Raw genomic sequence first — 22,110 nt, forward strand, 5'->3', positions numbered from 1 at the left:
ACTTTAAAAAATAAAAACAAAAAAGATTGACCATGAGTTAATATGTGTTGAAGCTGTGTGATGAGTACATGAGGGCTCTATTTCTTTTGTGTATTTAAATTTTTCCCTAATAACATGGTAAAAAATACAACTGTCTCTCTACGCTACGCCTGCAACAAGCAACCAAACATGGCTTTGAAAAGAAAAAGATGAAAACAAACACACCTATACCAAACAGTCTCACTTAAAATTCACAATTGCTGACTTTAAATGGTCTCATAGCTCAGCATGACAATCCTACAACTTTTGCCTTATCCATTCGTTCTCCCACACCCCCCTATAGGGCCATTTCATGTCATTTCCTTCCTCCTCAAGCCATCAACACCTCTCCATCTTCACTCCCAGCTGCTGCCCTTCATTCCATTTTCTCAGTGAAACAGGAAGCAATCTCCACCACTACCACCACCGGTTCCCATTTGCCTTTTCTTCCCTCCTGTTATTTACTGTGAATGAACTGACTGCTCCTGTCTAAAGCCAATGCCTCCGCTTGGATACCAGATCCCAAACCCCACTGCCCAGTCATTCCTCATTCTCACTCTGCATCAACACTGTTTCCCTCTCTACTGGATCATCTCTATTGGCATTGTATTAACACATTCTTACTTCTCCCATTTTATTTTTAGTTTTTTCTTGAGGTACAATTGACAGATAACATTATATTAGTTTCAGGTGTATAATGATTGCTCCCATTTTAAAAAGACAACTCTTAACTCCAGTTTCCCCTCCAGCTATGTATCCATTTCTCTGCTCTCCAGGACAGCAAAACTCCTAGAAAAAGAAAGAACAGTGTCTGGCACATGGAACCATATTTCACCGATTCTAAGATGCCTTTTTTTTTCTTCATATCTTAACATCTCTGAAATCCAGACACAACTGATGACAACTGTTATTTGTTTCTTCTAAGTGCCTAAGACACTACCAACCTCAAACAATCTCTAATTAAAAATCTCTGCTTGAGTTTTTGGTACAACATAGGTAGTGTGAATTCAAACTGAAAACCAGTTCAAATTCCAAAGAAAGTTTTTACCCCTCCTACACAATGCCAGGGTTGAGACATGTGAGCTGCCTTGCTGTCCCTTTCTGTGTGGTGGGCTTCTTCTCATTTACATTCTCATGTAGTTTCCCAGCTTTAAGCAGGGCCTCTTACAGATTACCCATCTTGGGCCTACTTCTCTTTTTTAGTAGTACATAAAATTATGGTGTATCTTACAACTGACGGTACCGAAATAGCAATATAAGCATATTATTTAGAGAAATGGAGATAAATACCAAAAAGTATGAACTAAAAAAAGCTCTAAAAGTGCCTCTGAAGGGAAATAAAGGGGAAAAGGTATTTTATGTTTTAACAAACTTTACAGAACTATTCGATTCCACAAACTATGTATACATATAACTGATAAAAATGAACCCTAGGGCTTCCATGGTGGTGCAGTGGTTAAAAATCTGCCTGCCAACGCAGGGGACAAGGCTTCGAGCCCTGGTCCGGGAAGATGCCACATGCCGCGGAGCAACTAAGCCCGCGCCACAACTACTGAGCCTTAGCTCTAGAGCCCACAAGCCACAACTACCGAGCCCACGTGCCACAACTACTGAAGAACAACAAGAGAAGCCACTGCAATGACAAGCCCACGCACCACAACGAAGAGTAGCCCCCGCTCGCCGCAACTAGAGAAAGCCTGCACACAGCAACGAAGACCCAACGCAGCCAAAAATAAATAAATTTAAAAGAAAAAAAAGAAAAGAACCCTAAAAGGAAAAAAATTAAATGATCTTTGAGAAAAAGAGAGGAGAGAGGAAAATGTATGTGGACATGGGAAAAATGCAGGAGTCAGAAGTCAGCAATCCCTTAAGTTTACCTGGCAAAGGGCCAAACAAGGACAGAAACAAAGGGAAGAAAAATCTACTACAGCTTTGCAAAGACGGGAGACAAAGCATGCTGAAACTGCCTAAGACAGAAAAAGTAGGGAATTTCCTGGCAGTCCAGTGGTTAGGACTCTGTGCCCCCACTGCAAGGGGCACAGGTTTGATCCCTGATCCCTGGTCAGGGAACTAAGATCCCACATGCCTTGCGGCCAAAAAAAAAAAAACTATAAAAAAAAAAAGTCAAAATCATCAGGTTGGTTTTGTTGTTTTTTTATAATAATAATAATGTTTTTTGTTTTGTTTTTGTTTTTTTAATAATAAATAAATAAAAATAATTAAATTGGCATAGTTAAGACCAAAAAGATAAAGTGGACATTGTCATTGTATCTTCAGCCCTTGCTTTAACAGGCAAATGAACACAGCTTGAAACACAGGTGACTCTTGCTGTTCTATGAGACAGTGAAGGGAGCTTCTCAATATTTAAATATATTAATATAATCAGTTATAGAAATCTAAATATAAAACCAATCTCCTATAGGGTTTGAGAAGGCTTCACCATATCCCTGAAAAGTTTAACATTCCTTATTCAAGTTTAATCATCTCTTTAGAAAGGGAAAGCAGTGATAGTACTTGTTGAACTGCAATTACTATCAAAATTCAAAAAGCTGACCATATTCGTTTAGCCACAAGCCAATGTTATTTAAATCAGGACAAAAATATTACTTCAGCCATTCATGATCTGAATTCTGGTGTATGAGATCAATTTAAATATGGTACATATAAAAAATCATGAGACGTCTGTTTCATAATAAATAAGGCAGTGGCCAACGATTACGCATTAGCTTTTTTGAGATAAGCTATCAAGTCTGCCCTATCTCCCTTCTTCTTAATGCCAGCGAAGATTATTTTTGTTCCAGGGATGTACTTCTTGGGATTCTCCAAACACTCCATCAGCGCCTCCTCTCCCCCGGTGATGCCTTTGTTCTTGTTGGCATCAGTATAAGAGAATCCAACAGGCTGACCTGTCTTTCGCCCCAACAGACCATGGAGATTTGGCCCAGTCTTGTGCTTGCCTCCCTTTTCCACAGTATGGCACTGGGCACACTTCTGAACAAAAATCTTCTTGCCCTTCTCAACATCACCCACTTTTAAATCGTTCTTTCTCCATACACGACTAAGAGGTTCCCTCTCGCAAGCCGAACCTCCCGCTCTCTAAGCCCAAGGACACGCCGGTTCGCGCCTATGTATGGGTGTTGGTGCCCATCAGGTTGTTTTAACTGAAATTATAAGGAATAGTACAGAAACAGACCTTCTCAACTGAGCTCCATATTACCTATGTACATCTCCACCTGGATATCCCACAGGAAACTCAAATGGAACATGTCCCTAGTAAAAGAACTGCTTAACTCAAATCAGTTTCTTAAAAAACAAGGGGTGGTAGGTTTTGTATATTTATACATAAAGGATTAAGTATGTGTGAGGGAGAAAAAAAAGAATATCCATAATCCAGCTAAATCTACCAAAAATCAATAAAATTATCCAGATTTCCCATGCTAAAAAAAAATTAACGTCTCAATTAAATTCATTCACTCCCAAACCTGCCCTTCTTCTTAGAGTGCCTACTCTAGGTGGTCTCCCAAATAAGAAACTCAGGGAGTGATGCTAGATTCTTCCCCTTCTTCCCCTACCTTAATCCAGTCATTATCTTAATCTAACATACAGCATTTCTAAATTTCCTTGAATTTGTCTTCTCTATTCCAACTACCTTATATCAGGACTTGATCTCTTTCCTATATTACAGCAATAACTTTATAATGTTCCAACTATCCTCCACATAATTGCTGAAGGGATCCTTCTAGATTGAATGTAAGCCTGCACATGTCACTCTCCTGCCTAAAATTCCCCAAGGAGTCTAAAATTTAAGCTTCTCAGCATTGCAAATAAAATTCTTTATTAAATGACCTTACTCTGGCCTCCATTCTTATTTAAAACTACTTTTCTCACTCATTCATTCAATTCATCAGTCACCAAATGTTTATTGAGCACCTATAATATCCCAGGTTCTGTAGGCACTGAGAAATACTCTAGTGAACAAAATAAAATGTCCTACCCTCTTGAAGCTTACAGTCTAATGGAGAAAATTACTCAGTGAATATATTCATCCACTTAACAATCTTTTTTGTGTATCTACCTGTATAAGCACTCTTGTCAGTGCTGGAAATACAGTGATGAGCAAGACAAAGTCCTTACCCTCAGACAGTTTATATCTGAGAGAAACTGTGATAAATGCCATTAAAATAAAGCTATGATGGAGCTTCCCTGGTGGCGCAGTGGTTGAGAGTCCACCTGCCGATGCAGGGGGCACGGGTTCGTGCCCCGGTCCGGGAAGATCCCACATGCTGCGGAGCGGCTGGGCCCGTGAGCCATGGCCACTGAGCCTGTGCATCCGGAGCCTGTGCTCGCGGCGGGAGAGGCCACAACAGTGAGAGGCCCATGTACCAAAAAAAAAAAAACAAATAAATAAAAATAAATAAAGCTATGAGATACACAAGGACAGGAAAACCTGAGCCAATCTGAGGGGTCAGGAAAGACTTCTGAAATCAAGAGTGATATCTGAGATACGAACCAAAGATGAAGAGGCAATGGCAAGGAAAAGAGTTGTGGTGGTGAACAGTATTCCAGGCAGAGGGAACAGCCTTTGTACAAGGCCCTGACATGAGTGGGAGACCAGGGCATTAGGGAAAATAAAAAGCCAGAGTAACCAGAGAGTAGGAATGGTGCCCAAGGAAGGTGACAACACAGGCACTAAAATTTAAATCAAATAAACGATCACTGTGTCGGGAATGGATATTAGGCATCTAAGAGTGGAATCTGGGGGGCCCATTTAAAAGGCTATTGCAGGGGACTTCGCTGGCAGCCCAGTGGTTAAGACACTGCGCTTCCAATGCAGGGGGCACAGGTTCGATCCCTGGTTGGGGAACAAGATTCCACATGTCGTGCGGCCCAGCCAAAAAAAACAAGGCTATTACAGTAGTCCAGAGCTGAAGCCAAATGATACACAGGAATATCTAAACCAGACAGATGCCTTAATGCCTACGAACTGCAAAGGAATCTAGGCCATAGTCCCTGTGCCAAGCCAACAAGTTGAACTGGCTATAAATTCAAGAAACATAAAGGTCTACTCCATCCATGAAACAGGAAATAGGAACACTCGGCTCACTGAGAGAACAGCAAGCACTGCACCTGCGCCTAGAGATGGAAAAGGTTACCTGGAAGAAAATGGATCCCAGGCCTGCATCATTCACAGATGTGAAGTCTAAATTCACACTACACGTATGGTACAAGGACCTCAATCTGACACTTCATCATAAATAAGGTTCAGAACTAAAGAATGAAATAGGACCACAAGAGAGCAAATGAAAAGCTGTACAGTAGAGATGATTCCACAATCTGAGACACACAGGACTTAAGTTCAGTTTTTTTGTTTTTTGTGTTTTTTTTGTTTTTTGGCTGCTCCATGTGGCCTGTGGGATCCTAGTTCCCCAACCAGGGATCAAACCTGGGCTCCCAGCAGTGAAAGCATGGAGCCCCAACCACTGGATCACCAGGGAATTCCCAAGTTCAGTGTTTAAAGAAAAAAAAAAGAAAAAAGAAAAAACAAACACAGAGAAACAAACCTCCCACAGGGAAATCAGCTGATACAGCCATCAGAGACTGCACCCCAAGAATAAGAAATAATATAACAACCTGAAAAAGACATTTTAAAAGAAGGTTTAAAAATAAGATAGGGTTCCCCCTAAGATCAGGAACAAGACAAGGATATCTATTCTTACTACTTCTCTTTACTACTGTACTAGAGGTTCCAACCAACACAATCAGGCAAGAAAAAGAATTAAAAGGCATCCAGACTGAAAAGAAATAAGTAAAACTGTCTTTACTCATAGACGACATAATTATTTGTATAAAAAAGTCTGATGAAATCTACAAAAAAACTATACTAGATTAAGTGAATTTAGGAAGGTTGCAGAATACAAAATCAGTACACAAAAATCAATTGTATTTCTATAACTAGCAATAAACAATCAGAAACTGAAACTAAAAACACAACAGTACAGGAAATTCCCTAGCGGTCCGGTGGTTAGGACTCCACGCTTTCACTGCTGTGGGCCTGGGTTTGATCCCTGGTTGGGGAACTAAGATCCCACAAGTTTCGTGGTGCAGCCAAAAAACAAAAAAAAACAAAAAAACAAAACACAATAGTATAAAAAAAAATACCCGTAAGAATAAATCTGTCATTGCAGCACTATTTACAATAGCCAAGACATGGAAGCAACCATGTCCATCGACAGAGGAGTGGATAAAGAAGATGTGGTACATATATACAATGGAATATTACTCAGCCATAAAAAAGAACGAAATAATGCCATTTGCAGCAACATGGATGAACCTAAAGATTGTCATACTGAGTGAAGTAAGTCAGACAAAGACAAATATCATAAGATATCGCTTATACTTAGAATCTAAAAAAATGGTACAAATGAACTTATTTACAAAACAGAAACAGAGTCACAGATGTAGAAAACTTATGGTTACCTGGGGGGAAAGGGGGGGAGGATAAATTGGGAGATGGGGATTCACATATACACACTACTATCTATAAAATAGATAACTAAATAAGGACCTACTTTATAGCACAGGGAGCTATACCCAATCCTCTGCAATGATCTATATGAGAAAGAATCTAAAAAAGAGTGGATATATGTATATATATAACTGATTCACTTTGATGTACACCTGACACAACACTGTAAATCAACTATACTCCAACAAAATTTTTTTTAAAAGACTCAATAATTAAAAAAAAGAATAAATCTGACAAAAGATGTGAAAGATCTGTACAGTGAAAACTACACAGCATTGTGGAAAGAAATTAAAGACCTAAATAAATGGATATATATACACACATATATTTGTTATTGGGCTGGAAGACTTGATATTGTTAGAATGTCAATTCTCTCCAAGTTGATTGAATAGAGCTAAAGCAATTTCAACCAAGATCCCAGCAGACATTTTTGTAGAAACTGACAAACTAGTTCTAAAATCCATATGAATATGCAGAGGTACTAGAATGGCCAAAACAACTTTGAAAAAGAAGTTGGAGGGTGAACAATACCTGATTTCAAGATGTATTATAAAGTTATAGTAATCAAAGACCATGTGGTACTTGCACAAAGATCAGTGGAACAGAATAGAGGGTCCAGAAACATTCCCACACATACACAGACAATTGATGTTTGACAAAGATAAAAGGCAATTCAGTCTTCCAACAAACGGTACTGAAAAATTAGATATCCATATGCAAAAAATGAACTTTCACCCATAGTTTGGTATTATATAAAAAAATTAATTCAAAATGGACTGCAGATCTAAATGTAAAACCTAAAACTACTAAGTTTTCTAGAAGAAATCAGAAGTGAAAAACTTTTTAACCTTGGGTTGGACAAAGATTTCTTAGACATGACACCAAAAGCACAAAACTTTTGTTCTTTGAAAAGACATTGTTATGAGAAAAGATAATGCACAGAGTGATAGAAAATGTTTGCAAATCATATATCTAACGAAGGACTTGTATCCAGAATAAAGAACTCTCAAAACAACAATTAGCAAATGAACAACTCAATTTTTTAAATGGGTTTATGATTTTAAAACACTTCACCAAAGACGCACATGAAAAGCTGTTCAGCTTCCTTAGTCATTAGGGAAATGCATATTAAAACAATCAGGTACCACTATGCAACTATTAGAAGGACTAAAGTTTTTAAAAATTAAAAAGACTGACCGCATCAAGTACTGGCAAAAATGTGAAGCAACTGGAACTCTCACAGACTGATAGGGGTGTAAAAATGACAAAACCATTTTGGAAAGCACTTTGACAATTCCTTAAAAAATGAAAGGAGTTAAACTATTCGACCCAGCCATGCTACTCCTAGGTATTTATCCAAGAGAAAATAAATGTCCATACAAAGACATGCACACAAATGTTCACCAGCAGTTTTTATTTGTAGTGGTTAAAAACTGCTAACAATCCAAAGTCCATCAGCTGGCTACTGAATGCATAAAAAAAAATTGTAATAGATACACACTATCCATAAACATGGGTTAACCTCAAAATAATTAAGCTGAGTGAAAGAAGCCAGACCCCCATACACAAAAAATTAGTATATGCAGTATGATTCCATTTATATAAAACAGAAAATGCAAACCAATCGAGTGACAGAAAGCAGATTAATGATTGCCTGGGGGAGGGGAGAGGGAAGTAGGGGAGAAAGGGCATGACAAAGGAAACAAGGAAACTTTTGGGGGGTAATGGACAGTTTCACAGGTATATGTCAAAACTTATCAAACTGTCCACTTTAAACACATGTAGTTTATTCTACGTCAATTACACCTCAATGAAGTTGTTTTATTAAAAAAAAACACGGCAGGAAGAGCCACAGATTAGGAGAATAACTGCAATGCATACTGACACAGGATTAGTATCCACATGTATTACTAATACCTATAACTCAATTTAAAACAAAACCGAGACTTCCCTGGTGGTCTAGTGGTAAAGAATCTACCTTCCAATGCAGGGGACGTGGGTTCGATCCTTGGCCAGGGAACTAAACTCCCACATGCTGCAGGGCAACTAAGCCTGCGCGTCACAACTACTGATCTCGAGCGCCTCCACTACAGAGCCCACGCGCCCTGGAGCCCTCGCACCACAACTAGAGAGAGAAAACCCACATGCCACAACTAGAGATCGAAGCCCAAGCGCCGCAATGAAGAGACAGCACGCCGTAACGAAAGAACCCGCATGCCTCAATGAAGACCCCATGTGCCACAACTAAGACCTGATGCAGACAAAAAGTAAGGAAAATAAATAAGTAAAATAAATAGGTATTTAAAAAAACAAACAACTCAATAGGAAAATAAACCATAGAAATGAACAAATAATTTACAACAGAGAAAAAGTAAATGCCAATAAACAAATTAAAATATGCTCAAACTTACTAACAATGGAGAGAATGCAAATTAAAACATAAAATAGGGAAAGTGGTGGGGGTGGGGGTGGTGTGATGAATTGGGAGATTGGGATTGACGTATACACTAATATGTATAAAATGGATAACTAATAAGAACCTGCTGTATAAAAAAATAAAATTCAAAAATTCAAAATAAATAAATAAAATAGTCCCCTCATCCATTAAAAAACAAACCCATAAAATAGTACAACACACATAACATCAGCAAAAGTTGTAAAGATCCAGGACTTCCCTGGTGGTGCAGTGGTTAAGAATCCGCTTGCCAATGCAGGGGACACGGGTTCGAGGCCTCGTCCAGGAAGAGCCCACATACCGTGGATAAACCAGGCCCGTGCACCACAACTACTGAGCCCGCATGCCACAACTACTGAAGCCCAAGCGCCTAGAGTCTGTGCCCCGCAACAAGAGAAGCCACCACAATGAGAAGCCTGCGCACCGCAACAAAGTGTAGCCCCTGCTCGCTGCAACTAGAGGAAGCCCGCTTGCAGCAACGAAGACCCAATGCAGACAAAAATAAAATAAATAAAATAAATTTATATTAAAAAAAAAACAAGACTGGAGTGGAGAGAAGGAATGGGATTTAAAGCATTCTAAGGTTCCTGTATTGTTCAGGAAGGCAGAGATACTAATTTTAGAGTTCAATAGGTATGCATGTTAAAAATGTAAGGGTTAACTCCTAAAAAGAAAAATACATAAACATAAAATGTTCAACTTGAAAATCAGTAAAAGAAAAAAAGAATATATATATGAGAGCAAATAAGCAGCATGGTTTAAAAAAAATAAGGTATAAACTAAAATGGCAGAAATAAGTCTAAAAGTATCAGGAATCACATTAAATATGAAAAGACTAAACTTATCAAAAGACAGACTATCAGACTGATTTTTTTTATTGTATGATTTTTAAAAATTTTTTATGGGAGTAGAGTTGATTTACAATGTTGTCACACTGGTTTTTTTTTAACCCAACTATTCACAGATTACCAAGATACATTTAAAGCAAAGTGAGCCAGAAAGGTAGAAAATTTAAAGGAAAATTAAAAGATATGCTATACAAATAGTAATCAAAAGAAATATTAGTATTATTCATTAATTAATATTAATTTTAGACAATAAGACTTAAAGCAAAAATCATTAATATGCAGTCATCAAGAGAGAGCCAACAGCATTCATCAAAAGAGTACCCATTACTCCTGCAGTGAAACAGTCCTCCCCACCATGGAGAGATATTTAAGAGGGTCCAAGTACTTGGAAGAAAAATGACCTTCCTGAGATCCTGCCATTTGCAACAACATGGATGAACCTGGAGGACATTATGCTAAGTGAAATAAGCCAGACACAGAAAGAAAAACACTGCAGGATCTCATTATATCTGGAATCCTTTTCAAAAACTCAAATACTTAGAAGCAGAGAGTAGAATGGTGGTTATGAGAGGCAGGGAGGTGGGGGAAACGGGGAGATGGTGCAAGGGTACAAAGCTGTAATTATGTAGGATAAGTCTAGAGATCTAACGTACAGCATAGTGATTACAGTTAGTAATACTGTATTGGATACTGGACATTTGTTAAGAGAGTAGATTTCAGGTACTCCCATCACACAAAAAAATGTTAGCTATGTGAGAAAATATGTTAATTAGCTTGACTATAGTAATCACTTTGCTGTGATATACCGTGTATATCAAAATATCATGTTGTACATCTTAAATACACACAATTTTTATTTTAAATTAAATTTTTTTTAATTAAAAATTTAAAAGAATGCCCTTCACCAGGATCCAGGACTCCTTGCCCGTCCCTCCCTCCTAACACTCACACCCTCACCTCCAGTATCTATCTGCCTGCTATCTACCAGGCCTAACCTTTTAATGTTCTTTATCTTTATATTGTCCATCAAAAGAAACCTCAGACTTCCAGATCTCTCATCTCCCATGTTCTAATCCCCACACAGTTAGTCCTACACACTCCCTGCTCTGTCCCCATGTGTCACACACCTCTCTCCAAATTCTGAAACCCTTCCACTGGTGCCCAACATTTCCAGCCTCTACTCTGGACCCTTCAACTTCTTATCCTAATTGAAACCTGGTTCTCTTCTGAGGCCATACTTCCCTTGCAGCCCTCAAGTAGTGAAAGTTATTTTTCCCATACCCCTCATACCACTGGACCTGGGGGTGGGGAGTGCCCTCCTTGCTCCTCACTGATGCTTCCAAATTAGTCTCCTTCTGTCTTCCCTAAAAAACCTCTACTTTGAATATCATGTGAAAACTCTATTACCCATTACCAGGCTGTGATGGTTAATTTTATGTGTCAACTTGACTGGATCACGGGGTACCCAGATATTTGGCTAAACATCATATCCGGATATATCTGAGGGGGTGTTTTCAAATGAGACTAACATTTGAATCAGCAGACTGAGTAAAGCAGGTGATCATCCAATCCACTGACGTACCAAATAAAAGAAAAAGAAAAAGGCAGAGGAAGGGAGAATTCATTCTCATTCTCTCTCTCTCTCTCTCTCTCTCTCTCTCTCTCTCTCTCTGTCTGACTGCTTGAGCTGAGCTATTGGTCTTCCGCTTTTGGACTTGGACTTAAACCATCAGTGTTCCTGGGTCCCAGGCCTTCAGACTCAGACCGGAATTTACACTGCTGGCTTTGCTAGGTCTCCAGCTTACAGCCCCCAGATTCTCAGCCTCCATAATTGCATGAGCCAATTCTTATAATAAACCTTACTCCAGATAGATATAGATACAGATACAGATGTACCTTATTGATTCTTTTTTTTAAATAAATTTATCTATTTATTTATTTTTGGCTGTGTCAGGTCTTCGTTGCTGCGCACGGCGCTTCTCATTGAGGTGGCTTCTCTTGTTGCAGAGCACAGTCTCTAGGCACACGGGCTTCAGTAGTTGTGGCACACAGGCTCAGTAGTTGTGGCTCATGGGCTCTAGAGCACAGGCTCAGTAGTTGTCACGCATGGGCTGAGCTGCCCCATGGCATGTGGGATCTTCTGGACCAGGGTTCGAACCTGTGTCCCCTGCACTGGCAGGCGGATTCGTTTTTATTTTTTTAACATCATTACTGGAGCATAATTACTTTACAATGTTGTGTTACTTTCTGCTGTATAACAAAGTGAATCAGCTATATGTGTGTATGTGTGTGTGTGTGTATATATATATATATATATCCACTCCCTCTTGCATCCCCCTCCCATGCTCCCTATCCCACCCCTCTAGGTGGTCACAAAGCCCCAAGCTGATCTCCCTGTGCTATGCAGCTGCTTCCACTAACTATTTATTTTACATTTAGTAGTGTATGTATGTCCATGCCACTCTCTCACTTCGTCCCAGCTATCCCTTCCCCCTCCCCGTGTCCTCAAGTCCATTCTCTACATCTGCGTCTTTATTCTTGTCCTGGTAGGTGGATTCTTAACCACTGCGTCACCAGGGAAGTCCCCCTACGGATTCTTTCCCTCTGGAAAACCCTACATTGTGACTCTCCACAACACTGTTCCTGTCCTAACTCTCAGTGATTTCAATTTCACATAGATAATCTTTCTAACACTCATCTCCTTGAATTCCTATCTCACTTCTTTGAATTCCTTGCTTCCAATGATCTTGTCCTTCACCTACACAGCCCACAATGATGCCTCCATAACCATGCTCCGTCTCTCACCTACTCAGATTCCAACATCTTTTGATCCCACCACAACATTCAATTAACTGATTATACCAACTTTTCACCATCTCTTGGCAACTTCACGTCCTCCCTTCCGTCCTGACCTGGTTTAAATTCCACAGTGTATTATCACAATCACTCTCTTACACATATTCTCCATTGCCTTGACCCTGCATGTTTTGTTCTACGATCTGAGTAAAACCTTTCTCTGGTTAAATCCACTCCAAACATACACCCCTGCAGCTGAATGTGGCTGGAGGAAAAAAACATGTTGACTAATCTCACTTTAAATTCATGTCCACAAACCTGGAGGGATCCTTAATGCCACCTGGCAATCATACAGCATTTCCCTGCTGCAGCCACTCTTACACTCTCCCGATCAAGTTCACACCTTCTCCACTCTCCAAACCTCCATCACCTCCTCCCCACCCTCACTCTCAGCTGAGCATTTTGATTCCTTACTCACTGAGAATATTAAAACGGAAGAAAACTTTCACAAACTCCTACTGCCAAAGCAATCCACCTACTTGATGGTGGGTTTGAGATACATTTTGAAGATGAAATCAACAAGAATTGGAGATGGATCTGATGCGAGGTATGGGGAAGAGAAAGGAATCAAAGATGACTTTCAAGTCTTTGCTCAAATATTATTTTCTCAACAAGACTTTCCCTTACCGCCTTTCAGTCTCTGTCTTTCCCGTGCTCTCTCTCTCTCTCTCTCTCTCTCACACACACACACACACACAAACACAGTCACACAGTCACATGTTCACACATTGTCTCTGTCTCCTTTCCTGTTTTTTGTTTTGAGTTTTTTCTTTTCAATACCAGTTATCACCAACTGAAATACTAAACATTTTACTCCTTTGCTTAACATCTGCCTTCCTCTACTAGAGTATAACTGCGTGCAGGCAAGGATTTTTATGCTTAGTTCACTCCTGCAGATCAGAAAAATAGCAGGCACTCAGTAATATTGATACTTTGTTAAAGAAATGAACTGTTCCTGGCATGAGCAAATGGTTGGATGGCGGTGCCATTTACATAGAAGAAGAATACCTTAATGGGGGAAGAATCATAGTCTCTATACAAAGGAGCTTATAATCTAGTGAGAGAAAGACACTGAAACATACATTTACAACATATTAGGATTCTATGATTTGTTAAATCTACGATAAAAGCAGAATTGAAGAACTAATATTCTATGATCTGATTTTTATCAAAACTGTATGCTTTTATATATATATATATACACACTTGTACACACAACACATACACATACATATATGTGTACATACACACAACACATACATATATGTTTCCGCAACTATACAGAAAAAGTTCTGGAAGGAAAGTTACCAAACTGTTAGCCTGTGGGGCAAGAACAGTACTATGCTATGTATGGGGAATGAGACTGGAGAGAGGGTGAGGAGACTTTCACTTTTCACCTTATACATGTTTTACAATAAGCATATTGCTCTTATAATTTAAAAATGAGACATGGAAAAATTTCCTTCCTAAAGGGAAAAAAACATATTTAACAGAAGCTTAACACCCAGACTATAAAAAACTTCTATAAAACAAACAAAAAAAAAATTTAAAAATGGGCAAAGTACATAAAAAGATATTTTACAAAGAAATATAGTCAATAAACATACAAAACACACTCAACCTCATGTTTAATCAAGAAAAACAAAACACTTTCTTTTTTTTTTTTTTTTTTGCTGTACGCGGGCCTCTCACTGTTGTGGCCTCTCCCGTTGCGGAGCACAAGCTCCGGACGCGCAGGCTCAGCGGCCATGGCTCACGGGCCTAGCCACTCCGCGGCATGTGGGATCTTCCCGGACCGGGGCACGAACCCGTGTCCCCTGCATCGGCAGGCGGACTGTCAACCACTGCACCACCAGGGAAGCCCACAAAACACTTTTAATTCACCAGATAATAGCAAATGTTTTAAGTGTATAAGTTCGTTACCTACAACTACTGGTAGGACTGCAAATTGGTATTTTTTTTAAAGTAATTTAGTGAGCAGCAAAGTAAACAGTGTTATAATCCAAAGAATAATAAATATCCATGAGCCCATAATGTGTAAATAAATTATTAAATAAATAAATGGGGGACAAAGTACAAGTCTCTTTACAAAAAAATTCTAATTAATAAATGTAGAAGTAATGAGAGAAACAGAAAATAACAATTAGGATACCATAGTAATAACTGCTGCAGGCAAGATCTGATGAATGCTCAAATTAACAGGTGAGCTTTTAAGAGAAACAGTATATTTGCATACTCAAAATATCGCCCTAAAATATTTACTGTGGAGGTTTAAACCTGTGTCCAAATTCTGAGACTTCACCCTCCAGAAGGTGGAACTTTTTTTTCTTTTAATAAACTTATTTATTTATATTTTATTTTTGTCTGCATTGGGTTTTCGTTGCGGCGAGCGGAGGCTACTCTTCGTTGCGGTTTGGGGCTTCTCATTGCGGTGCCTTCTCTTGTTGCAGAGCACGGGCTCTAGAGCGCAGGCTCAGTAGTTGTGGCGCACGGGCTTACTTGCTCTGAGGCATGTGGGATCTTCCCAGACCAGGGCTCGAACCCGTGTCCCCTGCATTGGCAGGCAGATTCTTAACCATTGCGCCACCAGGGAAGCCCTCAAATAACTTTTAAAAGACCTCCAGGGAATTCCCTGGCGGTCCAGTGGTTAGGACTCAGCACTTTCACTGCTGGAGCCCGAGTTCAATCCCTGACTGGGGAACTAAGATCCTGCAAGCCTCACAGCACAGCCAAAAAAAAAAAAGACCTCCATAAAATACAACGTTTGAATCGAGACAGAGGTGAAAAAGATTACCCAACTAAGCTTTGTTTAAAGTACTGTCAACTTAACAAGGAATTAGATAACCATCTCAAGAAACCTAGTGTGTGTGTCCTGACTAGTAAGATGTAACAAAACATCAAGTTTGCATCTGAGTTAAATGGCTGCCTTAGTCTGTGGTGGTTCTGTGCCACCTACTATTCAGGTCCTGCAACACCTTTATTTCCTGTCATTCATCATAGTTATAAACGAGTTTCACTGTTCTCATCAAATGTGACGGAGCTTCTAATGATGAGATCCTTGTCCTGAGCACTTGTGCAGCATATGAAGGTAGGCTATGATGGCAATTTACTACAAAGATATAAGAGGATAACCAAAGTGAGCAGAGGAGTCACTTCCACCACACACTACCGTACATTCTGAATCAACCTAACAGTAGAAGATAGCCAGGAAGAGCCAGCAGTGGGCTGACCACACTGACATGTTGTAATCAGAGACTAAGTAGATAATTTAAAGAAAAGTATTGCTCTACTACTGATGGTAGCCTTCAAACAGCAGCAGATCATTTACTACTGGACAGATCACATGTACTCAAGAGAGGAAAGACTGTAGGTTTTACAAACAGGTCTTTGCAGTTCTATACACGTCAACAGGAAGTAACCTCACTGGCAGCATCTTCAGGTACAAAAGATATCTTCACTTACTAACATGACCCATCTATAATCATATAATGGCCTCATCACAAACCTACTTCTCAGTCCCAACACCCTTTAGCCAACTCTAAAAATGAACACCGACACACACACACACACACACACACTCCACAACTAGTAATCATGTCATCTTGTTAATTAAGTAATATAAAAATCCTTACCAACGATCCAAGGTTGTCATTTAAGGTCTGAACTAGTAAGAATCCCTGTGTAACCCTAACCACAAATTAGTCATAGGACAATGACTGCAGAAGCTGCCTTTAAGCTGATGGTTATGTTCTCAGACCCTACAGAATATTTTAAGGGTCTGGGGCTGCTGCTGCAGAATCTGTGTAGAAGATGGATGTATATTTCAGGAACCCACCACAACCAGCTGCTATGGTGGATTTGAACATAAACAGTAAATGCTGGCTTCTGGCCAATCCTTAATATCAGCAACCTAAAGTGTATATAAATTTTAATTCTTCTGGAAAAATATTTCAGAACCAACAGACCACCTCCAAGGTAAGTGTGAGCTCACTAAGACTCCTATGAGGCTCCCAGAAAACGGCATGTGAGCCTGAAGTCCCTTTGTAACCCAGTAACTCAAGGAGCAAGACGCAGGTGTAAAATTAACCTCCTGCGACAATTAGAAAAAATGAAATTGGAGGTTAGACCCATCCTAAGGGACAGTTCACTGTCAGCCTGCAGATATTTCAATCTATTATATCTGGTACTATGTGACAACTCTCTCTCTCTCAAATATATACAGGGAAGGAGAAAAAAATGGACTCAAACAGTACTTCCTGTATTACAGCTACCTTCTTGAAATATTTAAAGTATATAGTAGGCACTCAAACTTTTTTCAATGAATAAAGAAGGGATATAAGCAATATATCCCTTCTGTTGGTAAGCAATAACCAACAGCTCATACATGTAAAACATTTTAAAATGAAAAAAAGCACCCTAAATTTCAATCAAAGGCAGCAAAGTGAACTGAAGATACTCTACACTATTGACACATTTTTCAAATATACATACAAATAACATTCTTAAAATGATCATCCACATTTATAGGTATGACTGGAAAGATCTGTATATAACAAATGGTTCCTTCCACACTGGATACATTTCATACTTTAGAACAGAAACTCCCACTTTCTTCATCAACTGAACTGTCTACACGATTTTCAAAAGTACTTTTATTGCTAAGTTGAAATGTATTTTCATGTGCTTGCCAGATGTCTTGACACATAAATATAATTAGACAGAAGCTAAGAGAGAGCCATGAATACTGGATAAATCATTTCCTTTTGAATCATTTCCAGTGCAAGTGTCCGGCAAACTGTGCAGAAAGTCAGCAGAGGAAACAGCAGCTCTCGAACATAAGGTGAAGTACTACCTTCAGGTGAACACACTACAACCACCGTTTAAAAGTCACCAAACTTCCACAAAAAATTAAACATAGGATTACCATATGAACAGATATCAAACATATATTTGTATACCAATGTTCACAGCAGCATTATTCACAATAGCCAAAGGTGGAAACAACCTGTGTCCATTTACAGATAAATGGATAAACAAAATGTGGTATATGCTTACAATGGAATATTACTCAGTCCTAAAAAGGAATTAAATTCTGACACAGGCTAAAACACTGATGAACCTTGAAGACACTGTGCTAAGTGAAATAAGCCAGAGACAAATAGACAAATACTATATGATTCCACTTATGTAAGGTGCCTAGAATTATAGTATTCCTAGAGATGGAAAGTGGAATAGTGGTTGCCAGGGGCTGGGGGAAAAGAGGAATGGGGAGTTATTGTTTAACAGCAGTTTCAGTTTGGGAATATAAAAATGTTCTGGAGTTGGACGGTGGTGATGGTTACACAGCAATATGAATGTACTCAATGCCACTGAAGTGTAGACTTAAAAAATGGTTTAAATGGCAAATTTTATGTTATGTGTATTTTACCACAACTTTTTTTTAAGTAACCAAGGAAGAATGATGGTCAAACCTTTGTGGCAAAAACATATCAAGAAAAGTGGTAAGAGTCTGCAACAAGCATGCTTCACTGTCATCCTCCAGAGCCTAGATGACTTGCCTGAATGTCCAGACCTCAGAATAGGAGGGATGGACATGCCATTTTCATGTTGTTACAGATATATATATCAATATCATATATTGGTATATATGAATGAGAAGATATATTAGAAGGTGAATTATATTCTGTAGGAGGTTGTTTGCTAAATAATGAATGGGCTCCCCTTCCCAACAATTAAATCAGAAAAATATAAGCTTTACCTTCCAGGCTCCAATGTAAGCAGCAAGACTGAAATAATCAGTTTAACTTCTAACAAAGAAGCACAGTGGATCCTAAAGAGTGACGTTAAGTTCCCAGTTTTAATATGGTGGCTCTACAGTGGAAAGTGCAAGTAGCAATACAATAATAATAATAATAAAAATACAAACTTCTTTCACCACCATTATGAAGTTACTTAACCTTTCTAAGCCTCATCTGAAATACGAGAAAAATGCTTACAACTACCTTATAAGGATTGTTTGAAGATCTAATAAAGTAATATATATAAAACACAGTGAGTTCAGTCCCTAGAATACCTAAATGCTCAACAACAACAAAATTCCCTCCCCTCCTGCAATTCACTAGTATCTGTAGCTTTTGCTGCTCCTGGATCAGCCTCCACAGGCTATGCTGATGTTGTGGCCATTAAGCTCTGGCTCCTCCCTCAGGCCCCAGCTGTTTCTCTCGGTTCTAGTTGTTTTACTCCTGGTTTCTAAGAGGATCCCGTCTATATTTAGACATAATGCCAGTACCAACTGTGGACTCAACAGGTGCTTGGAGGGCACTTGAGCACTCAGCAGTTTTCGACTGTTTTCCAGAGTTAATTGGTTTTGGCTCCACAACTGGCTGTCTTGACTTCTACAAGGAAGAGTGCCACGTATGCACAGTACTTCAGCAGTACACCAGACTGAACAGAAAATTAAGTGTGCTCACAGGACAAACCCTTAGCAAGAAGATGTTTTTGCCTATTATCTGGGCCCCCAAAGATTTGTTGAATCACAGGGGCAATAAACCTTCCATGAACTCTACAGATGTAGCCCATCAACCCAATCTTTGCCTAAATCACTGTATCAAACCCAGGTTTCAACCAATTCATGCTGCTTGTACTTCAACCAAGATCAGGAGGAGAAAGCAGGCAGAACAACAGGAAAGATTTAAAGAAGGCATCAAACAGCTGGGTCTGAATTCAGCTTTATTTACTACTAGTTTTGTGACCTTAGTAAGTTATTTAATCTCTTAATTTATAAAATAGGAAATGATAGTGAGGATTAAATTAAATGAGATAATACACACAAAACAATCTTAGCACCTTGCCTAGCCTACTGTAAGAGGTCAATAAAGAGCCTCATTATCACTAATGAGGAAACTGCACTCACTTCTTGCTTTGTTCAGTTTTTATAACAGAAGAAAAGTGACATTTAGATCATTATTTTTGGACTTTTATAAAACAGTATAATGCCACTATCCAAGACCTAGCTGAGAAATGTAAACCGAAAACTTCGCAGAAATCTTAGATGAGTCAGCAAAACGTTAATGCTCCCCAAAATAAAAAGCTTAATGTGTACTATTTATGAACACATAATGGTAACTACAATTTCAAAATCAGCAATCTTGTACCTAGTACCATTCAAAATTTGGTCTGGAAATCCAAGTATCAAGGAAATGCAAAGATCATAACCCCAAATATACTTTCCCACAATATTTTCAAATCACCTTAATTCAAACTGGAAGGTACAAGGCAGCCTGATAATTTGAAATCAGCATCAAGAATTTCTTGAGGCAGAACCCAAACTCTCCCCCACAAGCATAAAACCAGTAGCAGATGGTACATGCTCATTTCTCAGTGAGAAACTGTAATTCTAACAAAGTACAGATAACTTAGATTTTATCAAGTCTGCTCATCACCTTTTAGTCTAAATGAAAACAAACTCTTGGTTCTCCTCCAAACACTCTAACCTCTGCATTATCAATGACCAAACACCCTAAACTCTGCAATATCAATGACCAAACTCAAAGCAAGATGCCTATTTTTAGTGATCTGTCCTCTCCTGCTTCATTAACCGCAGGTAAATTACATAGAGAGGGAAAATAAATATTACAAGCATGCTTTATCAATGAAATGAACTATAAATGATAACCAATTATTAAAAGAACGGCTTGTACTCGTTGGCAGAGGGACATGCCAGAGAAAGATCCACCTTCTAAAAGAACCCAGTCATCCTGGATGAATTAGGAGAAAAATGCCACTCCAGTCCACCTAACTTATACTCTCTAACTGGATTTATCCTTCTGCTTTAATTCAAGCCCAAACCACATATATTTTATGTCTCTGCCCCACTTTGCTTTATTTTCCGTTCCGTTTCCCGCTCCCCCATTCCAAGAATGCCCCCCTATCTCTTATTTTTAAATCCTACTTTGCCCCCAAATCCTAAATACGTCGGACACCCACGCAGATGACCTTACGCATCCCCGTTGAATTCCCAGTTCATCGTACTTCTCATACCAAATGATCCATTCTTTCATTCCTTTCGATCTCTCGTTGGTTCTTAAAATCCAGTACCCCACACACGCTCACATCAGAGTCCCCCCTCACTCCATTGTTTCCCTGGCCTATGCCTCCGGAAACCCCCCAACTCGGACCCGTGTGCTTCGGCCCGCCCCACTGACCACAGAAACCTTTCACCATCTGGGCACTCCAGGTTCCAAAGGGTTCACGTCCCCCTCCTCTCGGTACCCCAACCCCCACCAACTGCCCCCTCCCCCTGTGCCTTCCCTCAAGCCCGCTCTCTGCACCTCTGTGCCCCGCTTCATCCCCCACCAACTCCTCCACCCAGCACCCTCAGCCTCACCTACCCCAGGCCCCCGCAGTCGCCGTGTCCCCCAGTTCCGGCTCTGCGTCCGGGACGCTCCCGGGTCTGAGAAGAGGAAAGGAGCTCCTCCGCCGCCTCCTCCTCCTCTTCTAGAGCCGCCGCCGTAGCCGCCGCGCTCCTCCCCCAGCTCTCCCGGAGCCGGACGCCGCCCCGCCCCAACCGCCCCTTTCCTCTCTTCCCTCCTCAGCCGGGCGGCGGGCTGGGAATCGCAGCCACGGCTCAGGCCCGGAGGGCCAGCCGATCCACACCGACCTCGCCGGAGCTCGAGCTCTTCGCCCCGCCCTGCAGCCCACTCGGGCGCGTGCGCGCCAGCCAGCCAGCGCACAGGGCGCGTGCTCGCGCCGGCGCGACCCCGGCGCGCCGAGCTCGAGGCCATTGCAGCCAACGGGCGCGCGAGCGAGGCCTGGGCGCGACGCGGCCCGCGAGCCAGGGATCTGCGCGCGGAGAGGTGCGGGGTCGGAGGCCACCTCCAGTCCGTCGGGTTGCCGCTCCTATCGTGACCGGGTCCCTTGCAACTCGCACCGCCCGCCAGATCGCGCGCCCGAGTTCAGGGAGCGCAGGCGTCGCCGGGGATTGGGAAGAACGACAAAGGGAAGGGGCTGGAAGAGTGGGTCGGGAACCAACTAGATGGAAGTGGGGACGGGTGGGACACGAGCTCGCGCCCGCGTGCAGAATGGCCAGTGCCCAGAAGGAGCTGGGCGGCGTGGGGTGGGGAGACAGCGCGCGCTAGGAGTGGAGGGCCCGAGCTGGAACTGCCGGAAAGAGCCGAAACTCCCCCGGAGGTTGCCGAAGGCAGACGCCTGGAGGGGAACCTTGCTGAGGGGCTTTTCTCACTAGGTCCCGGTCGGGATTCTGTCTCCCAGGCTGCTGTGCATTTCGGCACTACGACTCCGCCCCGACGACTTAACACCATTTTCCACTTTGCCTCCTTCCCGACCCAAGTTTTACTCCAAAAGTCCATTTCAGAGCCACCAGCTGCGGAAAACGCCCGGACGTCCGG

At 40.8% G+C, this 22,110-nt stretch overlaps 1 protein-coding gene across 2 annotated transcripts in view; it reads right to left on the bottom strand.

The window, feature by feature from the left end:
• Window positions 1-21,259, bottom strand: part of SPATS2 (spermatogenesis associated serine rich 2) — a 136,203-nt gene extending 114,944 nt beyond the window's left edge. Inside the window, exon 1 of one of the 2 annotated variants that reach the window (XM_060166322.1) lies at window positions 21,094-21,259. The gene's annotated coding sequence lies outside the window, so the exon portion shown is untranslated. Of the gene's footprint in view, window positions 1-21,089 lie in introns of both variants that reach the window. The other variant, XM_060166323.1, reaches the window with a different exon arrangement.
• Window positions 21,260-22,110: the final 851 nt, after the last annotated feature.

Source organism: Lagenorhynchus albirostris, chromosome 11 (assembly GCF_949774975.1).
Source record: "Lagenorhynchus albirostris chromosome 11, mLagAlb1.1, whole genome shotgun sequence".
Taxonomy (NCBI): Eukaryota; Metazoa; Chordata; class Mammalia; order Artiodactyla; family Delphinidae; genus Lagenorhynchus; species Lagenorhynchus albirostris.